This window comes from Silene latifolia, chromosome X, assembly GCF_048544455.1.
Source record: "Silene latifolia isolate original U9 population chromosome X, ASM4854445v1, whole genome shotgun sequence".
NCBI classification, from domain to species: Eukaryota; Viridiplantae; Streptophyta; class Magnoliopsida; order Caryophyllales; family Caryophyllaceae; genus Silene; species Silene latifolia.
In genome coordinates this window covers 123,498,642-123,523,560 of record NC_133537.1, presented here as the reverse complement: position 1 = coordinate 123,523,560, position 24,919 = coordinate 123,498,642, and the positions used below count along the sequence as shown (strand labels likewise).

The following is a 24,919-nucleotide window of genomic DNA, read 5'->3' as shown; positions in this document are numbered from 1 at the left end:
ACGAAAATGCCAAAATCTACAAGGAAAGGACAAAATTGCTTCATGACAAGAGGATTAGGCAAAAAGCTTTGCACAAGGGAGACAAAGTCCTTCTATTTAACTCCCGATATCGACTCTTTCCCAGGACGTTAAATTCTAGATGGATGGGTCCCTATGTGATTACCGAGGTAGGAAAATATGGAGACTTTGAGATAAAATCGGAAGATGGAAACAAATTCAAAGTCAATGGCCAAAGGTTGAAACCATATTATGAAGGATCATTCATTGGAGAAGACCATCAAAGAGAGAGTTTGGTGGAGTCCTCTCCAAACCACCGCTTGTAAATATTTCTAACTCTTCTTACTTGTATTTTTATATTGTATTGCATTTACTTTTAATTTCAATAAAAGCATGATTTTCTTTGACATGAGGGTTGGTGAGGGAGTGTTACTAACTCTTTGGATGAATGAAGGATCTAGGAATTAAGTGTGGGGAAGCACCCTTAATGAACTAAATGAAGAATCCCCGCGGGTGGAACTGAACCCGTGGGTACAGGAGAAGATCTGAGCATCCCAAAGGGAACCCGCTCGTCTTGGGCATAATCCGAGCGTCCTGGCTCCTAGACGCTCATCTTGGAAGAGCTGGAAATTGAAAATCCATACTAACTATGAATCCGAGCGTCCCCAGGTAAAGACGCTCGTCTCAGCCATAAGACGCTCGTCTTGGGAGAGCTGACATTGAAGATTTGGGACTGCTTTAAAATCTGGGCAGATCAGAAAGAAGACGCCCATCTCATTCCAGGTAAAGACGCTCGTCTCAGTCTGAAGACGCTCGTCTCAGGAGCAATCTGCGCGTCCTGACGTGTGCAAAAATTGAGATTTCATCCTGCCTATGAATCCGAGCGTCCTCAGGTGAAGAGGCTCGTCCCCAGCCAGATCCGCCCGTCTTGAGCAAAATCCGCGCGTCTCACCACGGATTAGAAATTCCAGAGTGCACTAATTGTGGATCCGAGCGTCCTGAGCTTGATCCGCTCGTCTCCTCAGGCACAAATCCGCTCGTCCCGAGCATGGCCCGCTCGTCTCCCTACCGTCCTGCTCCTCTATTTTTCGACAATTATAAACTCCTCCCCACCACATATTTCATGATAGCTCATCCTTCCTTCCTCTATAAAAAATAAAACCCCCTCCTATATAACCCAAATCACAACAAAATCACTCATTCACCTCTATAAATTAAAAACCCCCAAAACCTAGGGTTTCAAGGAGGTTCTCAATTACAAAGAATACCTTCATCTTCAACAAGCCAAGTTTCTAGATCCACCTTTAAAATGAGATCAAGAAGGTCTCTCCCTAGAGAAAGAAGAAGACCAAGGGTAATTGGAAGCTCCTCAACATCTCACCTCAACACATTGAGGAGAGAGAATTAAGAAATAGTTGATCTATCAAGACTTAATGATTTCTCCAACATAGAATTTATCAATGATGTGCAAAGGCTTGTCTTCCATCGCCTCCTCGGTAAGAAAATTCTACCTACTAAGTTTATGTGCCATGATACTGAGGAAGCTTGGCATCTATCATCAAACCGAGGCACTTTTTTACTTATTCGGTCTCTCATCTATGTTTCACATGCAAGAACTCACTTATCGATCTTTAGTTCTTGAATTCTTGAGCATTCTAAAGATTTCTACCTTGAACAAGACAATTTGTGTGGAGTTTAGACTAGAAAACACAACTCGAATGATGACTTTTGTAGAGTTTGCTAGTGTATTGGGTCTTAATGTATCGCCTACCCGAACATCAAAGCCACAGAATTATAGCGTAGTACCTCTATGGTGAACCATGACGGGTCGCGATTTCTCTTTCATTAAAGAATGTTTGGCTTTTCACATTCAAAACCCCATTATTCGGCTTACTTATCGATTTATCGCCGGCATGTTCTTTGCCCGCCGTAATCCCGCAATAGTGAATGAACTCGATCTTGTTTTGATGGAGTCCTACCTCAAGATACAAGGGAGGAGCGGCTATCACTTTAACGCCCCCCTAGTACTCCTTGAAACATGGGCTAAGTTCCGGAATGGAGATGATGATGGTATGATCCACATCGTCAATGGAGGATTGATAACAAAGCTTGCAAAATTCTTCAACCCCAATTTCAACCACAACAATGCCTATACAACTCTTCCGGGCAACACAAAGATTGATGAAATGTTGATTCTACGAGAACACCATTGGATATCCCTTGAAGGCTATAAGAAAAGGATTAAGTGGATAACCAAAGGGAGCACCCCCCATCTACCTTCAAATAGAAGGCTTAACAAGGATTTCACCGCGGAGGGGTCCTCTCTCTCCAATACCATCTTATCTCATCCCAACTCAAGCAAATCAAGCCCCACGTCCCACACAACCTCAACAACATGAACCCCAAGCAAATGACAAAGAAAAAGTTGTTATCCCGCCTTACCCATTCCCATATCAACCGTATAACCATCCAAACCCCTTCATTCTCCCACGAGATGACTTTGGCAAAGGCCTACTTCAAGATATGCATCAAAAGCAATATGAAGCTAGGGTTGACAATTACTTTGCTCTCTACCCACAATTCCACCGATTGGCCCACCAAGGGCATATTAGTGAAAAGGTAATGCTTCCCTCTTGGGCACAAATGGATATCCTTTTTCCGAACTCGGAACAAGCCAATGGTGGGACACATGGAGTAGGAGATGAAGGAGGGTTAAGTGGCGGTGATACGGTGGAGGTCAATAGTGAGGGGGATGAGTTCATGAACTTTTATGAGAGTGATGAAGTGCAAGAACAAGAGGATAATGATCTTGGAGGGGACGACGACAACTATTGAAGATCTTCATGAGCTAGGTGGAGCGGGCATGAGGTACCCACCAAGGCCAAAGTGAAGTTTCTTTCCTTTTTCCCTCTTATTTTTCATAACAAGAATTTCATACTTTGTTAACTTGTTTTATAATTGATTGTTTCATTTTTTGTGGTGCCCTTGTAAAATTGAAGGATTATTATTCCACCTTAGCCACATCTAGGTGATGATAAATTTATTGTTCCCACCTTGTACTATCCAAAATGACAATTTAGTTTCATGCATAGCATACTTGTGCATGAACTCCCCCAATTTCTACACTAGCTAGCAATAATGTCATATTTGGTTTGGGGAAGTTCAAGCACAAGAAATGGGAGTTAATTCAAATTATGCTTTTCGACCAAAAAAAATAAAATTTTCATGCATCATATAATATAGTTTAGAATGCATTCACTTGTTTATATATGTCATATAGTTTGCATTTAGTGTAGAATTCATGCATTCTCATATAGCTTGCATAATTTTCCATCGTATTGGTCATTGAGGACAATGCCCATAGTAGTGTGGGGATGGGGAATTCTAACTCGACCTTTAAATCAAAAAAATGATAAAAATTGAAGTTTTTGGAAAAATACAAAAAAAATGTTCTTTTGTTACATAAAATCAAAAACCCTAAAAATTTGAAAATTTAAAAAAATCAAAAACATGTTCATTCCTTTATAGTGTAGCATTGTATATATTGTATATATTTGTTTGTTTGTTTCTCTATCCTTTTTCACATTGATCGACTACGCCACATCCGAGACATGAGGATCATAAAGACCGCATGGTATAATCTTTCCAATCTCCTTTTTCCTCTTTATGTTAATGACTATGTGACTTTATTTTGATTGATGCGGTATAAACAATGTGATTATAGGATTGCATTTAGATTATTTGGCATATTAGTTGGTAGAAGCATTTGCATTAGGTTGTATATATGATAGTTGCACCATGGCATGTAGTTGCATTTAGGAAAATTTTATGAAAACATCTATTTGGGAAACTTGACAAGTATCCTTTGACCCATGGATTAAGGCCTAGTCAAGAGTACCTTGTAGTGTGATAACTCCTTGGCTACCGTTTATTCCAAGGTGACCCTTGAAGCCATGCAACCATCTTCCACATTCTACCACATTTTGTCGACGAAAGGGAATGGGCACAAAAATTGTTCAAATTTTGAGTTCAAGCAATGAAAAGAAATGAAAAAGTTTGCAATTTGCATCAAAATAAAAGAGGAGCACAAAAATAAAAACTCCTATGCTTCAAATATAAGGCACCCTCGTTACTAATTGGGGTGACTTTGAAAATGTTCAAAAGAAATTGCAAAAAGTTGAACGTGGTCAAGTATTGAAATGCCAAACATCAAAAGAAATGGCAAAAAGAAAGTATTCTCAAATGTCAAATGCCACAAGAAATTGGGGGGAAAATCAACAACAAAAGCAAACTCCCACATGAAACTCAAAAATCTATTGATCCATTTTCCATCGAATCCACTTTTGTGCATGGTAGAGAGGGGACAACCCTTCTTCTTGTCTAGGCAAGGAGGGGAATTCTGCGATCCTCCAGTGTTTCTAACACCATAGGGAGTCTACTCTTAACCAAAGTATTTAACAATTCAGGACAAAGGTACCCTAGCTTGACACAACTTGGAGGTGATTTATTGGTATCCTTCTAGGCTTAGTAGTTTGAAGAGACCATATCTATGATGAAATGTATACCCTTATATTGCTTCCCTTGTAGATAATTTCCGCCACTTAGATGAGGAAAGTGGCTATTCTTTTGTAGATGCATCCATTACTTGTTTTGTGTGCTTTATGATTGGATGTATCGCCATTTTGGCAAGCCCCACCTTGCCTTGCAAAAAGGCATCCTATCTCATGGTTGTCTTGTTGTGAGTTGAAGGGGCGGAGTGAGACCGGCTAATTATCTCACATTGGCTATATTAGTAAGTTAGTTTAAATAAAGGTCCCAGTTGTAGTTACCTCTTTACTCGGGACGAGAAAATGTTCGGTTTGGGGATGTTTGATGTGACTCATATTTGAGCACATTTAAGCTTTATAGCACTTATTTGGGTCATTTACTATCTTTAGTACTACCTAGATTAGCATGATCTCTTTATGCTCTCTTAATCAAGTTGTAATCATCCTTTAATCTAGTAGTAATCTTGTAATCAACTCTTAATCAAGTTTTAATACAATTATCAATATTAATCTTTTCTTAATTTCTCTATTGTTCTTCATTTATTTTGGGTAATTAGAAGATTATTTGGGTTTATTTGGAGGATTATATTGACAACCTTCCATCAATCATCAAGTACTTCTATTATTCTTAACTTTATTATTTGGAATCTCCATAGGTATAATTCTCTTAACCCTTGTTTTAATTATTGTTAATTACTTTCAGTTGTTCATCATGTTTAGCCTTGTTAGTTTGATTGACAGTCTTATTAGCATGTTGAATTTGGTAATGAGTGAGTAGTCTCCTAGCTAGGGTTATTGGGGAATTAGGGGAAACCAACATGGGGAATGATTCATGCTTAATCTAATATGTTTTCATAATTAAATTGCTTGCTTGTTGTGATTTCAACTTATGCACATGTTATGTTTGATGAAATGCGAGCCTATGAATCCTTGCATTTTTTACCCATCACCTATCTTTTCAATGAGGCTTGTAAGCTTATACACCAATTCGAGCCTTATTAGACCATGCATATAGTTGAATAGGAAAGATTAAGTCGACTTGTAGGTGTTGTACAATCTAATCGATTCGGCTCCGGGACCCAAAACTTTTTAGGGATTATAAGCTTATACACCAACTCGATCCCATCACAACAATAATTGCTTGCTATATAATTGAAAACATGTTTGTATGATCAACTCCCATGAATCCCCTATGAACCCATGACACCCTAGTGCTTTTAATCAATTATTTACATCTCTTTTTAATCATCTTGCTTGTTTTTATTACTTTACTTTTATATTGTTGATTAGTTTAGTTGATCTCCTATCTCAACCCAAATTGTGACACCCTAAGACATGACCATTTACAATTGAAAATCCTACATCAATACCCGTCCTTTGGGATCCGACCTTTACTTGCCTCTTTGCTAAGAGTAGTTTGGGAAGTTATAAATATTGTTTTGGTTGGTAGCTTTTGACGACGAGTTTGAAACCGCACCAAAATGTGAGAGATCTTATCAATTTAATTGTCTATCACCTTTAAGTGAACTAAAAAGGTGAATTTTAGACAATCGTTAATCGATAATAAAAACAATGTAAAAACATGTAGTGACGATTTGGCATGAATGCATAAATATAAAAACAATAAGTCCTAATATGGCAACCTAGTTAATCTAATTAATTAAAATTATTACAATTCGGAAACCGACTTCTTGGTCCCTTGAGTCTTCATTGAATGGCCTCCATCTTTTGGACTTCGGAACTCCTTCTCGAAAAAAAACATCGTCTTTAGGATACTCCATCTTGAGAAAACTCGAATAAACTACTAATAATCAAATTACATAGCAATATCCTATTATACAATTTTTACAATAAAATTAAAACTATTAATTAATTACAAACTAGTTTAGATCTCGTGCAATATATGCACCGTATTTATAAAATTTTACTTTTTAGTGTACTCCGTATTATTTATGGACTTTCAATTGATAATTCACTTATTTTTTATATTTCTCATCACTTATTTTAATTTGAGCAATAAAAATTAAAATTTTAAAAAGTAATGAAATGAATATTTTAATGAAAGTTTTTTTTTTACCGAGAAATTAATGATGTTATTTTTAAAATATTTTTACTATTAACATTTTTTGTGCAACTTCTTATCCTTAACAGTCTGTGAATTTTTATGTACAATTATTTTTAAAAAAAAGTATACCTTTTTTTTTATCATATAATAATGGAGATAAATTTATGTATAATGTGAAATAATATAGAATGTTTTAAATATTAAATTTATTAAAAGATTGTGCCATTAAAAGATTGTGAGATAATATATGCTAATAATACTACACTTTATTTTAGGAAATATTATTTAGGCGGGAAAAATAAGAGTTTCGCCTATTCATTTAGTAAATAGGGGATTAGCGATACGAAATCGCAATTAATTACAAATTAATCGATATTCTTTTACATTACGGGTAATATCGACTTCTAACTATGACCATATTAGGTAAAATTACAAGATTAAAATACATAAAATTCATTCATCAACATAAATAATAAAATGCATTAAATAAAATATGTCATGCCAAATCGTCCTAACTTACCAACAACGATCAAATGAGCTCGTTCCTGCGGAATTTTTAACCATTAAAAATCCATAATCTATTCTTAAAACATTTTTTTATGATAAAACTTTCATACTAATCTGGTATACATCAAAAAAATTAGTCCCCACTAATTATTTGGTGATTAAATAGGTTTAAAATATATTTTATAGCAAAATTACCTTAAAAAATTTATAACTTATGGAAAAATTCAATTTAATCAAAACCCTTTTGGAAAAATCAAATATTAAACTTTTGTACATTCTGGTCACCTACCAAAATGACATGCATGTTGAAAAATAGGTCATAAAAATTGATTTAAAATAATTTTGCAATTTTTATCGGTAACTCGACAACTTTTACAATTTAATTCCAAATTAAATTATAAAAGTTAAGATAACTTCAAAATAAAATTTTAACATTTTGGAACTAATTCCAGTACCTAAAAATGAATAAATTTTGCGCAAAAATTTTTAATTAATATTTATTTGTAAATAACCATTATTAACCGATTTTTATCAAATAAAAATCAACAAACAGAATAAATTAATCACAGTAATTTATAAAAAATTCTAATTCTCATAAATAGAACATGAAAATGGTTATTTATAAATAAAAATGCATAAAATCAATATGCAACATAATTTTATTAACTCATAAATAAAATTAATGCATATTGACTCGATTTTATGCGATAAAATGTAATTATATGCCATTAAAATATATAAAAAACATATTTTCGTTCCATATCATCAAATGACCAGATAATTAACATGCAAAATTATATTTTGTTAAAAAACTAGTTTTAACATCAAAATATTCATTTTATCAATTTATGTCATAAATTCATTAAACCGTCTTAAATTGACATTCATGTATTTAACAATGCTCTAATACCAGTTGTTAGTACTAAGACCCTCATTAAACTCTTCTAATGACATGAAAAATTACTAGTTAATTTTTATGTAGTGGTCTTAATAAACATGCATGCAAGTAAAAAGAAGAAATTCTCTTACAATGGTATAAATGGCAATATATGGGCACAACAAAGAGGACTCCTTCCTTCTTGTTTTTCTTGAGCTAAATGTGATGGATGATCCTCCCAAAAACTTCAATCACAAAATTTGATGATCTCCTTTGGTGGCACCCAAGACTAGCCCAAAACTTACTAAAATATTAACTACATAGTTTTATTAATTGACGTAGCTCTAGAATTGTTGTCTATTCTATGCCTTCAAACAATATTTATAATCTCAACAAACTACTCTAAGTAGAGCGGTAAGTAGAGGTCGGACCCCAAGGGATGGGTATTGTATTGACTTATCGGTTATAAATAGCTATGTCTTAGTGTCACAATTTGGGTTAAGGTGGAGATTTGCAATTTAAAGTATTTAACAAAGGAAAAGTAAATAAATGAATGCAAAGCAAAGTACGCAAATAGAGTTTTAAAAAATTGATTAAAAACACTAGGGTGTCATGGGTTCATACGGGAATCATTATGAGATCACATAAATAAGTTACATAGATGCAAGCAATTATTGTTGTAATGGAATCGAGTTAGTTTATATCTTACAATTCGTAGGGAGACTTAGGTCTCGGAGCCAAGTTGATCAAAACTTTATAACACCTACATCGACTTGGTTTTCCCTATTCAACTATATGCATGGTCTAACAAGCCTTGAGTTAGATTATGTCTTACAAGTCTTGTTGAAAGGATAAGAGAATCATGCTAGGTTGTCAATCAAGCATTTCATCAAGCATAACATGTGCATAAGTTGAGATTACAACAATCAAACATTCATATGAACTTATTAAGTATAGATCTACCCTATGATTAATTCCCCTAATCCCCCCACTAACCCTAGTTGGGGAACTATTCACTCATTATCATGGAAACATGTTAACAATGGTGTCAATCATCTTAACAAGTATAAACATGATGGAAGAGTAAAGCAATAAGAAGTAATTAAGGAGTAAAGAAATTACACCAATCATAAGATGAGCAAATGAAAAGGAAAGAATAATAGAAGAAAACTTTGATTGATGATGAAGAGTTCTCAATTCTCCAATAAAAACCCAAATAATCTTCAATTACCCAACTAGATCTAAGAATTCTTGAACGATAATTAAGGAAGGATTAAACTGTAATTAAGCTAATTGATGTCTAATCTCTCTCTAATCTCTAATTTTCTTCCTTTTTTTAATCTCCTATTACAAAGGAGTATTTATACTAAGTACAAGGATTAGGTTAGCTAAGGGCTTAAATGACGATTAAGCCCCTTAAATGAATTTAACCGCCTTGCAAGTCCTAGCTTGGGACGCACGACCTCCTTCTGTTGGACGCTCATCCTGCACTGAGGGATGCTCGTCCTGCCATGGGGACGCTCGGGTTGAGCTTGGAGACACTCATCGTTAGCATTGGGACTACTGTCCTGGCTCTGGGACGCACGTCCTGAAGTGCAGTTTTCCTTCTTCTTTCATTTGGCTGCCCCTTAACTCGTGGGAGTCCTTCAGAGGTCGTGGGGGTCCTTCATCATTGCCCATTTTGTTGTTTTATTGCCTAAGGCCTTTAGTATTGGTCTCCTCCTTGTTGCTTGGTCATTAGATGCGATCAATTTAGCTCTATTTTGCTCCGTTTTAGCAAGGCTAGCACTCCTCTCCTACCAAGGGCAGAAAACCTCATAGAATACACATAATAGGATGCTAAGGATAAGAAACGACCCTAATGCATGCTAGAAAGCATAGGAACAAGGCTAGTTAGGGGACTAAATGTGCTTAAATACGAGTCACATCAAATATCTTCAAACCGATCCTTTGCTCGTCCCGAGTAAAGAAGTGACTGAAACTATGACCTTTATTTATACTACTCTAATAACATTGACAATGTGAGACAATTAGCGGGTCTCACTCCGCCCCTTGAACTCACAACAAGACATCTATGAGGTAGTATGCCTTCTTTCAAGGCAAGATGGGGCTTGCAAAAATGGCGATGCATCCAAACATTAAGCACACAAAACACGTCAAAGGATGCATCTACAAAAGAATAACCACTTTCCTTATCTAAATGGCGGAAATCAACTAAAGGGGAAGCAATTTAAGGGTACACATTCCACCATAGATATTAGTTCTCTAAGTTACTAAGTTTAAGAGGATACAAACAAGTCACCTCCAAGTTGTGTTAAATTAGGCTACTTTCGTCCATAATTGCTAAATGCTTTCGTCAAGAGCAAATTCCCTATGGTGTTAAAAAACACAGTAGGATCGCGGAATTCCTCCTCTTTCCTAGACAAGAAGGGTCGTCCCCTCTCTCCACCATGCAACAAAGATAGGATCGTCAATGGATAAAGGGATCAAGATAGTTGAGTTTCACGATGGTAGTTTGCTTTTGGATTATTTTTCCCTCTATTTTCGTAGCATTTGACAATTGAAGAACATTTCTTGCCATTTTTGATGTTTGGCATTTGATACTTTGGCCTTTTGACTTTTCGGCTTTGATATGACATTTAACCATTGAGAGTAACCCCATATGTAGCAAGGGTATTCTAGAAAAGCATAGGAGTCTATTTTGTGCTCCTTATTTCTTTGACAAAATTGCAAACTTTTTTACATTCATTTGGCATTTGAACTCAATTTGATGTTTATATTTCCCATTCCCTTTTCGTTAACAAAATGATGATAGAAGTGAAAGAATGGTTGCATGACTTCAAAGGTCACCTTGGAATAAACGGTAGCCAAGGAATTATCACACCACAAGGTACTCTTGACTAGGCCTTAGTCCATGGGTCAAAAGATACTAGTACGACACATCCTAGGGTGTCTTGAAGGTATTCTAGCAACAAAGTCTCAAGGAGAAAAATTATCTACAAGGGCCTTATATACACTTGTCAAGCTTCCTAATTACGCATTTTCGCAAAAATTTTCTACCATGTAACTACATGCCATGATGTAACTAACATATATACAACTCTAATGCATATGCTTCTATCAACTATTATGCCATATAAACTAAATGCAACTCCTAATATCACATAGGTATAAACCGCATCATCAAAAAGTAGCCACGTTGTTATTAACATATAAGAAAGAGAGAAGGAGATTTGGAAAGATCATACCATGCGGTCTTCTTTATATCCCTTATGCTTCGAATGTGACGTAGTCGTCCCCTTGTGATAAGAGTGACCAACAAACATGTATATACAATTCTATGCTATAAAGAAAGAACATGTTTTTGGAATTTTTCAATTTTTATCATTTTTATAATATAGGTTAGATATTAGAATTTTCCATCCCCACACTAGTGTGGACATTGTCCTCAATGGAAAAAACGATAGGAAATTTATGCAAATGCAAATGCATGAAACTATATAAAATGCATGAATTCTATACTAAATGCATACTACATTATATATATTACACGTGATGCAAACTAAGCTATCCTACATGATGCATGCTTTCTATTAGGTTGGAGAGCTAATCTGAATTAACTCGGGTTGCTTATGAATGAACTTCCCCAAACTAAACTAAACACTATTACTAGTGCAAAAATTGGGATGATTATTCATAAGTTATGCAATGCAATGCATGGTAAGTAACTTGTCATTTTGGTTTCTTCATGGTGGGAGCAAAAAAAATAGTCACCTCAATGTTGCCGAGGTGTGAGTCCTTTAATGTTGCTAGGACTCAAAAACTCTTAGCCAAAAAGAGTCCAAAAATGACTCTCTAAATGCTCTAACTACTAGTAGTGTAAAGTATGTAATCATGAGATAAGAAATAAAGCAAAAGGAGGGGCAGGAGATTCACAATGATATAAGATGAGATGCTATGGAAGCCATCAACTCCTTAATTGTGTCGTCCTCCTTTCGCTAGTCAACAATCAACCATCACTCATCGTGATATCATCATCATCCTCCTCCAAAGATCCGAAGGCATCACCATCATCATCATCACTTAAACTTTGATCACTTTCTTCATTGCGTGCTCTACTACTCTCCCCGCGTTCATCATTACCATGTTCTCACTCCTAGCAACCCGGTTTTTTTCTTTTTTCATCTTGGAAGGCTTGAGGAAAGAATATCTTCCTATCCACCCAATCCGGCTAAGGACTCTTAGGGTCAAGATGTCCTTTCCTAGCAAGGTGAAAGAGTGGTGGATATTGGGCATAGTAGGTATTCACCCGATCCTTGTAAGCCTCCTTATGGACATGCTTCATGAACTTAATCAAGTAATCGTTGCCTTCCACAAAATTTGGATCATCGGTTAAGAATTCTTCAAAGGTAAAGGGGTAAGGCGGTATAACTAAGGAGGAGGGGTCTTCATTTGGATTTTGTTGATAATTGATGATTGTCTTGGCAAGTCGGGAGACGGGAATAAGATAACTTTTTCGGTGAGTGGAAATGCGGCAAATTTTTCTTGGCAAGACTATGGAGTCGGCTCCCTTGATTATCCATTCATATTCCTGCGTTGAGTTATCATGTCTCACCCAATGGAATTTGTGAATTAGCGTACTCATATCAAGGAGATGACCACCCTTAACTGGCTTGTAAGCTTTGTTCTCATTGAAGTTTGGGTTAAAGTGTTTAGCCAACTTTATTATCAAGCCACCATTGACAATAAAGGGCGTCTTTTCCTTTCCTTCTTGGATGTCCATCCACCTCTCCAACAACAAGTGGAGAATGTTGTAATCTTTCTTAGACTTCTCATAGACATTCATGTAAGACTCTAAGTAGGCAAGGTCATGTTAGGTCATATGATTTGCTTCTTTTCTTGCTATTAAGGTATTGGCTATGGAACGATGCCAATACCGAATACCCGGATGGTGGATATACAAGGCATTGCACTTCCTAAAAGTGGTCAATTCTCGTCCGGCAATCGCCGTCAATAGGGGTTTGGCATTGAAATTTAGAGGCTTCTTGAAGAAATCCCAATGGTCACTAGACCTTATCGAAATGATCCTTAATCATGCGCCTACTTTGGTTCTCAAGACGAAACTCAACATACCTTTGAATATCTACCTTATAATTCTTTAAAGAACTAATGAACTCCAAAGTAAGCGAGGGGTAAGTGATGTGACCAATATTTGAGCATATTTAGTCCCCGAATTTGTCTCGTTCCTATGCTTTTTAGTGCATAATTGGGTCATTTACTATCTTTAGTCTTTCGTTTTGCATATTCTTTGAGGTATTGTTTCCTTGGTAGGAGAGGAGTGCAAACCTTGCATTTTCATGGCAAAATGGAGCTAAATTGATGGAATCTAACGACCAAGCATCAAAGTGAAGACAAGACTAGAAGGCCTATGTAAATAATGTAGTAGATAGGCAATGATGAGAAGATCCTTGCATCCCCAAAAAAATCCTTGAGGATTGTTGGAAGAAGAAAAGAAGAAATGAAGAAGAAGCTTGCTGAGCCACAATCTGCCCGTCGCAGCCTCGGGACGCTCGTCCCAGCCCTCCAGAATCCGAGCATCCCACCACCCAATCCGCTCGTCCTGGACCTCCACAATCCGCTCGGCCCGACCATCTGGCCGCTTGGATTCCTTCACAATGCAAAACGTCCTCTCCCTCAGTCCACTCGGGATGCGCATATTCCTTGAAGACTAGTGAAGCGGAGATGAGCATCTCCTTCGAGAGGAGCGCTTCCTCAACTTTTCTTAAGGGTCTTAATCGTCATTTAAGCCCTTAGTAACCCTAATTTATGTACCTAATCCTTAGTATAAATACCCCTTTGTACTAATTAGATTATCATGTCCTTCTTATGCAATCTTAATCTCATTTTAATCTTGTAATAAACTTTTAATTAAGCATTAATACACATCTCATTTCCTTAATTTCTCTATTATTCATCATTTATTTTGAGTAATTGAAGATTATTTGGGTATTATTGGGAGATTGACAACCTTCCATCAATCATCAAGTACTTCTATTATTCTTTGCTTATTATTTTGTAATCATCATTAGGTATAATTCTCTTAACCCTTGTTTTAATTATTGTTAATCATTTCCATTCATTCATCATGTTTTGCTTTGTTAATATCACTACTACAAAATAAGCCAAAGAAACCGGTTAAAAATAGCCTTAGAAACCGGTTTATAACCGGTCTCTAGCTCATAGGTGTCTTAGCCTAAGAGACCGGTTTTTTAAACCGGTTTCTTTGATTATTTCAAAGAGACCAGTTGTGTGCTAAAACCGGTCTCTTTGATTGTTTCAAAGAAATCAGCTCCCTGCAAAAACCGGTCTCTTTAATTATTTCAAAGAGACCAATTATTGACCAAAACCGGTTTCTTTGATCTTATGTTTGAAACCAGTGCTTGAATAAAACCGGTCTCTTAGATTTTTCTTCGAAACAAAAAAAAATACCATTCGATAAATTAAGACTTAGATAATTTTAATAAAAAATAAAATTAGATTACATCATCACCATACACAACCATATACACAACCATAAACATATAAATCAGTAAGTCTTACAAGTTTCTGAAATATGATACAAATTCATATAAATTGATCCACAATTATTAAAAAGAATAAATCTAACAAAATAAAAAGTCTATAGTTAAGTTTGTCGACAGAATCATACAATCATCTAATCTGTACCCAACTTGAAGTCTTCAAATGGGTCGTCCTTGGCCTCGATGTTGTACGGAGGAAAAAACAAGCAACTTTTGACTGGGATTCATCAAAGGAGTCGTTGCTGGCCTGGCATCGGTGATGTTAGTACAGTAGGTGAAAAAAACAAGCAGTATTATGAGCTCTAGGACCAAAGACCAAAACATGAAGGGAGGCTATACGGTGCAACAAGTGAAGATGTACTTAAACTTGAGGAGCACATTCACAGGATCACTTCTAAAAACGACCAGGATTTAATAGTTAATAAACCATATTTTTTTCCGCGATGTCCAATCAATTCCTGGATTTAAACAGATTTAAACAATAAATGTTAATGACAATATAAATAACCTTTGATATGGCTGAATATTTTCATGCTCATACATTTTTGAACTCACACTCACGCTTAAGCTAATGGTTATACTATCGAGATTTGACATACGCTCAATAACTTTTTGAATAATGAGACATCAATTGCACTTTTGTATACCAAAAAATATCAGTTGATGCCACCTGATGGGCCAGAGAAAAATACTCGTAACAATCACAAACTCAATGTCGATACAACAAGTGGTCACTACTTACAATTGCCTTCTGCAATGATTCCATCCTGAAACCTTCTAAGCTCAGCTTCCCTTCCCCAAATTTCCCAAATCTTTCAACCTAAATCACGAAAAATAGTAGAGCTTAGCGCACCAAAAACAAAGAGAGCTAGGGGCTACACATTTGAAAGCATGAGCAAGTAAAACTAACTTTACTTTATGCTCTGAAATTGGTAAATTTGAGTTTCAATAATCATTGGTACTTTGGTAGTCTGAGTGACTTGAAGTAAAAGGACAACAAGAGCTAGGAAGGACAAAAGAGTAAGAACGAGGACAAGTACAGCATTGCAAGTCTAAAGAGGGAGGGGGATGGCATAAGGTCCGTTGTACTGTATAATGTCGGACTGTCGGGAGGTCGTCCCCTCGCTAAGTCAGAGCAAAGAGGCTAGGCATTAGATTAATGAGGAATGCATTCATTTTGTACAACTCTTGCAATGAAACTGGTGGTGAACTACCATTAGTCATATATATAAATGTGAAGAAATAATAAATTCACAAGTTTATGTCTATCTACATTTCTATTAATTAAATTACTAATCAATTTCAACTAATGCTTTCAACATTCATCTGTTTAAACAACCTAATAATCCAATGCGTTAAATAGAGGAAACACACCTTACACAAATAATTGAAACAAACAAAATTCCTGAACCAATAATGTCAAGAGTGACCTCATTTCAAAATATGGACTGCAATTAACCACACAATATTTGGAATTTCTGGTTCTACCATAATACATAATCTCAACAATCAAATTTGACACAGGTTGCAACATATTCATGCCACTATACCTGATCAACTATGTTTGCTAATTTGATATGTCCATCTAATTCTCAACTAAATGACCAAATTTGATGGAGCTGTTACCCCATAAATGACCAAATTTCATGGGTGCTCAATTTTGCTAAAGGTACAAGATGGTGCAGGCATGAAAATTCAAGGGCATGTAGGGAAAATGTTGAACTACAGATAAATAGATCAAAATATTTTCATGTCTCCAACATACTCCCTATCTATCTTTCTAGGGTTCTGTATTAGCAGCATTATTAAAAATCACGTAAGCCGCAGTGAGAAACGGAATTAGACACCCCCATGATCCTGTATCTACGAATAAAAAGTCGGAAACTTTGTCGTAAGTGCGTGAACAATCTTAAAAACTTGAGGATCCAGCTTTAAGACTGAAATGCATTTTCCCAAATAACAGAAGGTAGATATCAACAATAATAGAATTAGCTAGCGATTAGAAAGCCGTATGTTAATTCATTCATTGTGGCAAACCATTGAATAGTTAGAGTACATTACAGAAACAATAACTCTAAATTGGAATTGCGCTTACATATAGATCTAATTCACTTAACTCAAAATAAAATTAAGCAAGAACTGTTAAAGATTTCAATGAATTAATTAAAATCGAAGAAGTTAAAGATTTCAATGAATTAATTAAAATCGAAGAAGATTAATACCTAGGATTGGCGATGGACGGTCTGAAGATCTAGTCGCTGTTGTTGAAAGAACATTGACTCGGAAGTGGCGTAGTGGTGATGAGAGACCAGCGGGATTCCGAACAGGCGACATCGCGGCGGTGATGGCTGGTTGAGTGAGAGAATAGAGGAAGTCGGGTGTGAGCAGTGATACGGATGAAGATAGAAGTATCTAGGTTTATGTATTGAGGTGGTTATTGGAAAAACTCCCTTCATTATATCAAAATATAGGACACCGGGTTTGTTTTAAAACGGTTTCATATATTAGTATAAGAAACCAGTTTTTCTTATAACCGGTTTCTTATATCAAAGAAACTAGTTAGAAAATTCAACCGGTTTCTTATATGTAGTTCCTTTGGCCATTTTTGTAGTAGTGTATGATTGACAGCCTTGTTAGCATGTTAAACTTGATAATGAGTGAGTATTTTCCTTAGCTAAGGTTAATGGGGAATTAGGGGAAACCAACATGGGGGATGATTCATGCTTAATCTAATATGTTCACATAATTTATTTGCTTGCTTGTTGTGATCTCAACTTATGCACATGTTATTTTTGATGAAATACGAGCCTATGAATCGTTGCATTTTTACCCATCACTTACCTTTTCAATGAGACTTGTAAGACATAAACCAACTCGAGTCTCATTAGACCATGTATATAGTTGAGTAGGGAGGATTAAGTCGACTTGTAGGTGTTGTACAATCTAATCGATTCGGCTCCGGAACCCAAACCTTCCTAGGATTTCAAGATATAAACCAACTCAATCCTATCACAACAATAATTGCTTGCTTATAACTTGGGAATATGTTTGTTTGATCAATTCCCATGAATCCCCTATGAACCCATGACACCCTAGTGCTTTGAATCAATTGTTTATATCTCATTTTAATCATCTTGCTTGTTTATTTACATTGTTATTTAGTTTAGTGATCTTCTTATCTCAACCCAAATTGTGACACCCTTAGACACCACTACTTGCAATCAAAAAATCCTACATCAATACCCGTCCCTTGGGATCCGACCTTTACTTACCTCTTTACTAATAGTAGAGTAATTTGTGAAGTTATAAATATTGTTTTAGTCTAGGTGCTCCTAACGACAAGTAACCGAAAATGATAGTCCGACCAAAAATGGCGCCGTTGCCGGGGACGGTGTTAACTTGATTTGATTTTCTTTGATTGTTCTTAGTTGTGTCTTTCTTTGCCTTGGGGAAGTAAAACTCCTCAAGGTTTGTTCTAATTGTGTTCAAGTTGATATTTTGCATGTCTAGAAGATCACAACGTAACTTGTTACCCATTGATCACGAAATTGAAAGAACATTGACAACCAATAGAAGACTTGCTAGAAATACTTTGAGAGGTATTGGTGAGATTGTGGATATTCAACCAAATAATATTAAGTTCATCAACCATTTTGCAAGAGAAGGAGAGGAGAACCCAACACAAAACCCACCACAAAATCAACCCACAATGCCTAAATTTTCATCACATTCCGTACCAACCGAGGAGAACCTACCCAATGGTACTCCCACACCACAACACTTGACCGGTAATTTCATTGCATGCAAAATCCGCATTTATCCAATTAGTCGAAAGAAGTCAATTTGGGGGGGGGGGGGATACCTAGTGAAGACCCTCATTCTCATATGGAGACGTTTTGTGACTATTGTGATGCGATTTCACAAACCGGAGTTACTCAACACCAAATTCGATGGGTCTTAATACCCTTTTCTTTGATTGGTACCACGAAACAATGGTTAAAAAGCCTTGATAAGGCTACTCTTGGTATTGACTCTTGGAAGAAATTGGCTCTTGCTTTCTGCAAAAAGTTCTACCCTCCGAAAAAGACTAACATGCTAAGAGCCCTAATCAAGGGGTTTAAACAAAGGGACGAAGAAAATTTGTATGAAGCTTGGGAGCAATTCAAAGGAACTTGTCGCTCATGTCCTCATCATGGACTTAGCGAGTGGTTCTTGGTACAACAATTTTAGAATGGTCTTTATGAAGACTCCTGAAACATTCTCAACATGGGATCAAATGGTATGTTCACCGAAGTTGATGATAATCAAACATGGAAAAAGATTGAAGAAATGGCGGTCCATAACTCACAATATAGTAAACCTCGAAAGTCTACTAGAGGAGGAAAGCATGAAGTGGACTCTATTACTCAATTGGGTGCTCAACTTAGTGCTCATATCAATACCATTAATTTGAAGTTTGTGAAGGCTATGGCTAAACTTGAAGAAGCCTCCAAATCACCAAACAACATGTTAATGCCATGGTGGCATCTTCATCAATTCCAAGTGGAATATGTGAGAATTGTGGAACTTTGGGACATGACCAAAGTGAATATAGGGGAACAAGTGAGCAAGTGAATGCTTTTCAAGCATACAAGAGTGGTACCCCTTATTCCAACTATTACACTGAAAACACCAAATTCCATCCAAATCTCTCATAGAAAAGCCAAAATGTTCAAAACCCTCAACCAACATACACCCCACCTCCAATGAGAAACCAAAATAAAAGACCCTTTTACAACCAAAACCAAGGTTTCCAAAATCAAACTCCATACACTCAATCAAATGACCAAGGTTTTGATGTTCAAAAAGCGGTCCTCCAAACGCAAAGGAACCAACAAGAGTTTTTCACTCAAATTCAAAAGGAAAGCCAAGCAAAAGACATCACCATTAACAACATACTAACTCACACAAAGATGTTGGAGACCCAAATGTGTCAATTAGCATCTTCAAGTTCACAAACACAAAAGGGGCAATTACCACCTCAAGGTAATCCCCCAAGACAAGAATCGGTGAGTGCCATCCATTTGAGGAGTGGTACAATGTATGAAGGGCCGAAGAAGCCCGTTGATGAAGATGTTATGAATGCTAGTGACAAGGAAAGAGTTGTTGAAAACTCTAAAGAAGAAGAACCCACCATTCAAGAAGTTTCAAAGAAGGATGAAGAGAAGGCCAAAGAAAAGGAGTCTTTTGTGATTAGACTTCCATTCCCGAGTCGTCAAGCTAAGCCTAAGTTTGATGACCAACTTGGAAAATTCATGTAGATTGTTAAGAATTTAGAAGTCTCAATTCCATTTACGGAATTAATCAATCATGTTCCGGCTTATGCAAAGTATATGAAAGATATCCTTACAAAGAAGAAATCAATCCGGAAGCTTAAGACTATTGATTTCACTAAAGTAAGTAGTGTTATTCTTCAAGGAAGTTCACCTCCAAAGCTCAAGGATCCGGGAAGTTTCTCCATTTCATGCACTATTGGTGACACCATGATCAACAAAGCTCTATGTGACCTTGGGGCAAGTGTGAGTGTTATGCCATATTCGGTAAGCAAGAGGCTAGGAATGGGAGAACTCAAATGCACCAACATCACGCTTCAAATGGCGGATAGATCAACAAAGACACCTTTAGGAGTATGGGAAGATGTTCCCGTAAGAATTGGCAAATTCTTCATCCCGGTGGATTTTGTTATTGTCGACATGGAAGAAGACTCCAACATTCCTATTATTTTAGGAATACCTTTCTTGCACACTACGGGAGCGGTGATCGATGTAAAACATGGAGAGCTCACCCTTGAAGTGGGAGGTGAAACCATCACTTTCAATCTTGACAAGTCTATGAGAGCTCCACGATTGCATGAGCCATGTTTTATGGTTGATCACTATAGCCGGAAAGATGATATAAAGAAGTTGGCATTTCAATGGAAGAATAAAGTGGATGATGCTCCATCAAAAGAGCAAGGAAATTGTAATAATGAGAGCTTGAAAAGCTCACCCAAGACAAGTGAAGAATAAGGCCTCATTGGCCAAGAAAAGAAAGAAGGAGAGTTGTCTTCATCAACTCAGGACATTTTTAGTGATCAACTGGACGCAGTATGCGGTCTTTAGGATGATGAGTTTGAAGGGATATTCAATCCCTCTATTGGTAATGCTATGGCCTAAGACCATCATGGAGAACAACAAGTGCAAAGGTCTATTGAAGATCTTTATCATGACAATGAACAAGCTTTCGATTACTTCTTCAAGGTGTTGAGTAACATCAACAACACCTTGAACATGCCTCCTTGACATCTCATTATCGGATGAGAGTTTGGTGGAGTCCTCCCTAAACCACCACTTGTAAATATTCTAACTCCCTAACTTGCATTTTAATTATCGTATTGCATTTTTGTCATTTTTGGATTTACATTTCTATGCCTTGATCAAGATTTTCATAATTTTGAGAGAAGTGAGGGAGGGACTTATCAGTTTATTGATGTGTAGTGTTTTGCCTTAGTGTGGGGATAGCAATTACCTAGGCTATCTATGCCTTTGTAGTACCCCCACAATGAAGAATACAAGAATTGAAGAATGAAATGATACGGGTTACGAAGCACCCACGAATGGATCTGAATCCGTGTCGAAACCGCAGAATCTAAGCGTCACGAGAGGAATCCGCTCGTCTTGAAATGAACCCGAGTGTCCAGTGCATAAGACGCTCATCCTGTGAAGCTGCAGAATTAATTTTTGGGTCTGACTGAGAATCCGAGCGTCCCAGCAAGGAATCCGCTCGTCTCAGCCAGGACGGTCGTCCCAGAAGGAAGACGCTCGTCTTTACACTGTCAATTTTTGGGATTTCTCCCTGGAAAGGAATCCGAGCGTCTCCAGCATAGGACGCTCGTCCCAGCTTAAGAATCCGCTCGTCTTACCTTCGCGACGCTCGTCCCCATGCGCTTTTCCTGAACCCAAAAATTGGAGAATCCGAGCGTCCCGACCCTGAAGCCGCTCGTCTCCCTCTGCTTTTTAAAAATTCAACGGGTCTTTTAAACCCTCCTTCCCAACTCATTTTCATTATTTCAAACAAAAACACTACCCAAAACCCCAAAACCCTCATCCTCTCTGGTCGAGCCCTCTTGAGAGGTTTAGTTTTCGGTACTTGTCGTTAGGGGCACCTAGACCAAAACAATATTTATAACTCCACAAACAACTCTACTATTAGTAAAGAGGCAAGTAAAGGTCGGATCCCAAGGGACGGGTATTGAAGTGAGATTTTCAATTGCAAGTAGCGGTGTCTAGGGGTGTCACAATTGGGGGTTGGAATAGAAGATCACTAAACTAAATAGCAATGAAAGTAAACAAGCAAGATGATTAAAAAAGGGATGTAAACAATTGATAAAAGGCACTAGGGTGTCATGGGGTCATAGGGGATTCATGGGAATTGATCATACAAACATATTCTCAAATTATAAGCAAGCAATTATTGTTGTGATGGACTGAGTTGGTTTATATCTTACAATCCTAGGAAAGTTTGGGTCTCGGAGCCGAATCGATTAGATTGTACAACATCTACAAGTCGACTTAATCATCCCTACTCAACTATATGCATGGTCTAATGAGACTCGAGTTGGTTTATGTCTTACAAGTCTCATTGAAAAGGTAGGTGATGGGTAAAAAATGCAAGGATTCATAGGCTCGCATTTCATCAAACATAACATGTGCATAAGTTGAGATCACAACAACCAAGCAAATAAACTATGAAAACATATTAAATTATGCATGAATCATCCCCCATGTTGGTTTTCCCTAATTACCCATTAACCCTAGTTAAGGAAACTACTCACTCATTATCATGTTGAACATGCTAGCAAGGTTGTCAATCATACCAACAAAGTAAAACATGATGAATAAATGAAGATGATTAACAATAATTAAAAATGGATTAAGAGAATTATACCTACTAATGATTCCAATAATAAAGTAAAGAATAATAGAAGTACTTGATGATTGATTGGAAGGTTGTCGATCTCCCAATAATAACCCAAATAATTTCAATTACCCAAAATGAAAGATGAACAAAAGAGAGATTAAGGAAATGAGATTTGTATTAAGACTTGATTAAAAGTTGATTACAAGATTAAAGAGAGATTAGAATGATATAAACTACACTAAAGATTGATAAGAAGAACATGATTATCTAATTAGACTAATGGGGTATTTATAGTGGGGATTAGGTACACAAATTAGGGTTTACTAAGGGCTTAAATGACAATTAATCCCTTGAGGAATCACTCCTCTCAGAAAAATATGCGAGTCTCCTTTTTGCTAGTCTTTCCGAGATATGCGCATCCTTCATAGATCAAGAAGAAAACGGAATAGCTGTAACACAATCCGAGCGTCCAGGGCAAGAGACGAGCGGATTGTTTGGCTTTTGGACGAGCGGATTCAATGGCTGGACGGGCGGATTGTGGGTCTTTTGGACGAGCGTCTCTCTGAGGAAGACGCTCGAATTCCTAGTCTTGGACGGGCATCCAGAGGGCAATCCGCTCGGATTCTGAGTCAGCTTCCTCTTTTCTTCTTTTCTTCCTTCTTCTTCATACAATCCTTGAGGATTTTGTCGGAGATGCAAGGATCTTTTCTCATCATTGCCCATCTACTACAATATGTACAAAGGCCTTCTAGTCTTATCTTCTCTTTGATGCTTGGTCATTGAATTCAATCAATTTAGCTCCATTTTTCCATGAAAATCCAAGGTTTGCACTCCTTTCCTACCAAGGGATCAAAACCTCAAAGAATATGCAAAACAAGGACCAAAGACAATAAATGACCTAAATATGCACTAAAAAGCATGGGAACAAGGCTAATTCGGGGACTAAATACGCTCAAATAATGGTCACATCAAATATCCCCAAACCGAACCTTTGCTCGTCCCGAGTAAAGAGGTGATAAAAACTAGGACCGTTATTTAAACTAACCTAATAGCATAGCCGATATGAGACAATTAGCGGGTCTCACTCCGCCCCTTCAACTTACAATAAGACAACCATGAGGTAGGATGCCTTCTTGCAGGGCAAGGTGGGTCTTGCCAAAATGGCGACACATCCAAGCATTAAAGCACATAAAATCAAGTAATGGATGCATCTACAAAAGAATAGCCACTTTCCTCATCTAAGTGGCGGAAATTATCTACAAGGGAAGCAATTTAAGGGTACACACTCCTTCATAGATGCAATTTCTTCAAACTACTAAGCCTAGAAGGATACCAATAAATCACCTCCAAGTTGTGTCAAGCTAGGGTACCTTTGTTCTCAATCGTTAAATGCTTTTGTCAAGAATAGACTCCCTATGCTGTTAGAAACACTGGAGGATCGCGGAATTCCCCTTCTTGCCTAGACAAGAAGAAGGGTCGTCCCCTCTCTACCATGCACAAAAATGGATACGGTGGATAAAGGGATCGATAGAATTTGAGTTTCATTTGGGAGTTTGCTTTGTTTTTTTTGTTTTTCCCCCCAATTTCTTGTGGCATATAACATTTGAGAACACTTTCTTTTGCCATTTCTTTTGATTTTTGGCAATTCAACACTTGACAACTTTCAACTTTTTGAATTTTCTTTTGAACATTTTCAAAGTCACTCCAATTAGTAACGAGGGTGCCTTATTTTTGAAGCATAGGAGTTTTCATTTTTGCTCCTCTTTTCTTTTGATGCATTTTGCAAACTTTCTTTCACTTTTCATTTCATTTCTTGAACTCAAATCAATTTATTTTTGTGCCCATTCCCTTTGATGACAAAAATATATGGTAGAACATGGATGAATGATGGTTGCATGGTTTCAAGGGTCACCTTGGAATAAACGGTAGCCAAGGAGTTATCACACCACAAGGTACTCTTGAATATGCCTTAATCCATGGGTCAAAGGATACTAGCATGACACATCCTAGGGTTTTTTTACAAGTATTCTAACAAGCAAAGTCTTAAGAAGAAAAAGTATCTAGTAGGGCCTATATACACTTGTCAAGCTTCCCAAGTAGACGGTTTCACAAAATTTTTCTAACATGCAAACTACATGCCATGATGCAACTAACATATATACATCCTAATGCATATTATTCTACCAAGTAATATGCCAAATAATCTAAATGCAAGTCCTAAATTCACATAGTTTATACCGCATCAATCAAAATAAAGCCACATAGTCATTAACATCAAGAGGAAAAAGGAGATTGGAAAGATCATACCATGCGGTCTTCAATATCCCCATGTCTCGGATGTGGCGTAGTCGATCAATGTGAACAAGGATAGACGAACATAATATATATAAACAATATATACACAAGA

At 36.9% G+C, this 24,919-nt stretch overlaps 1 long non-coding RNA gene and 1 other non-coding gene across 2 annotated transcripts; both read right to left on the bottom strand.

The window, feature by feature from the left end:
* Positions 1 to 14,567: 14,567 nt before the first annotated feature.
* LOC141623577 (uncharacterized) lies at positions 14,568 to 17,143 on the bottom strand. The gene is made up of 3 exons (XR_012533456.1): positions 16,797 to 17,143; positions 15,317 to 15,394; positions 14,568 to 14,821 (listed from the first exon to the last, which is right to left on the bottom strand). It is a non-coding gene; the product is annotated as an uncharacterized LOC141623577 (long non-coding RNA).
* A 1,523-nt stretch (positions 17,144 to 18,666) lies between these two features.
* LOC141625012 (small nucleolar RNA R71) lies at positions 18,667 to 18,773 on the bottom strand. The gene has a single exon (XR_012534812.1). It is a non-coding gene; the product is annotated as a small nucleolar RNA R71 (small nucleolar RNA).
* Positions 18,774 to 24,919: the final 6,146 nt, after the last annotated feature.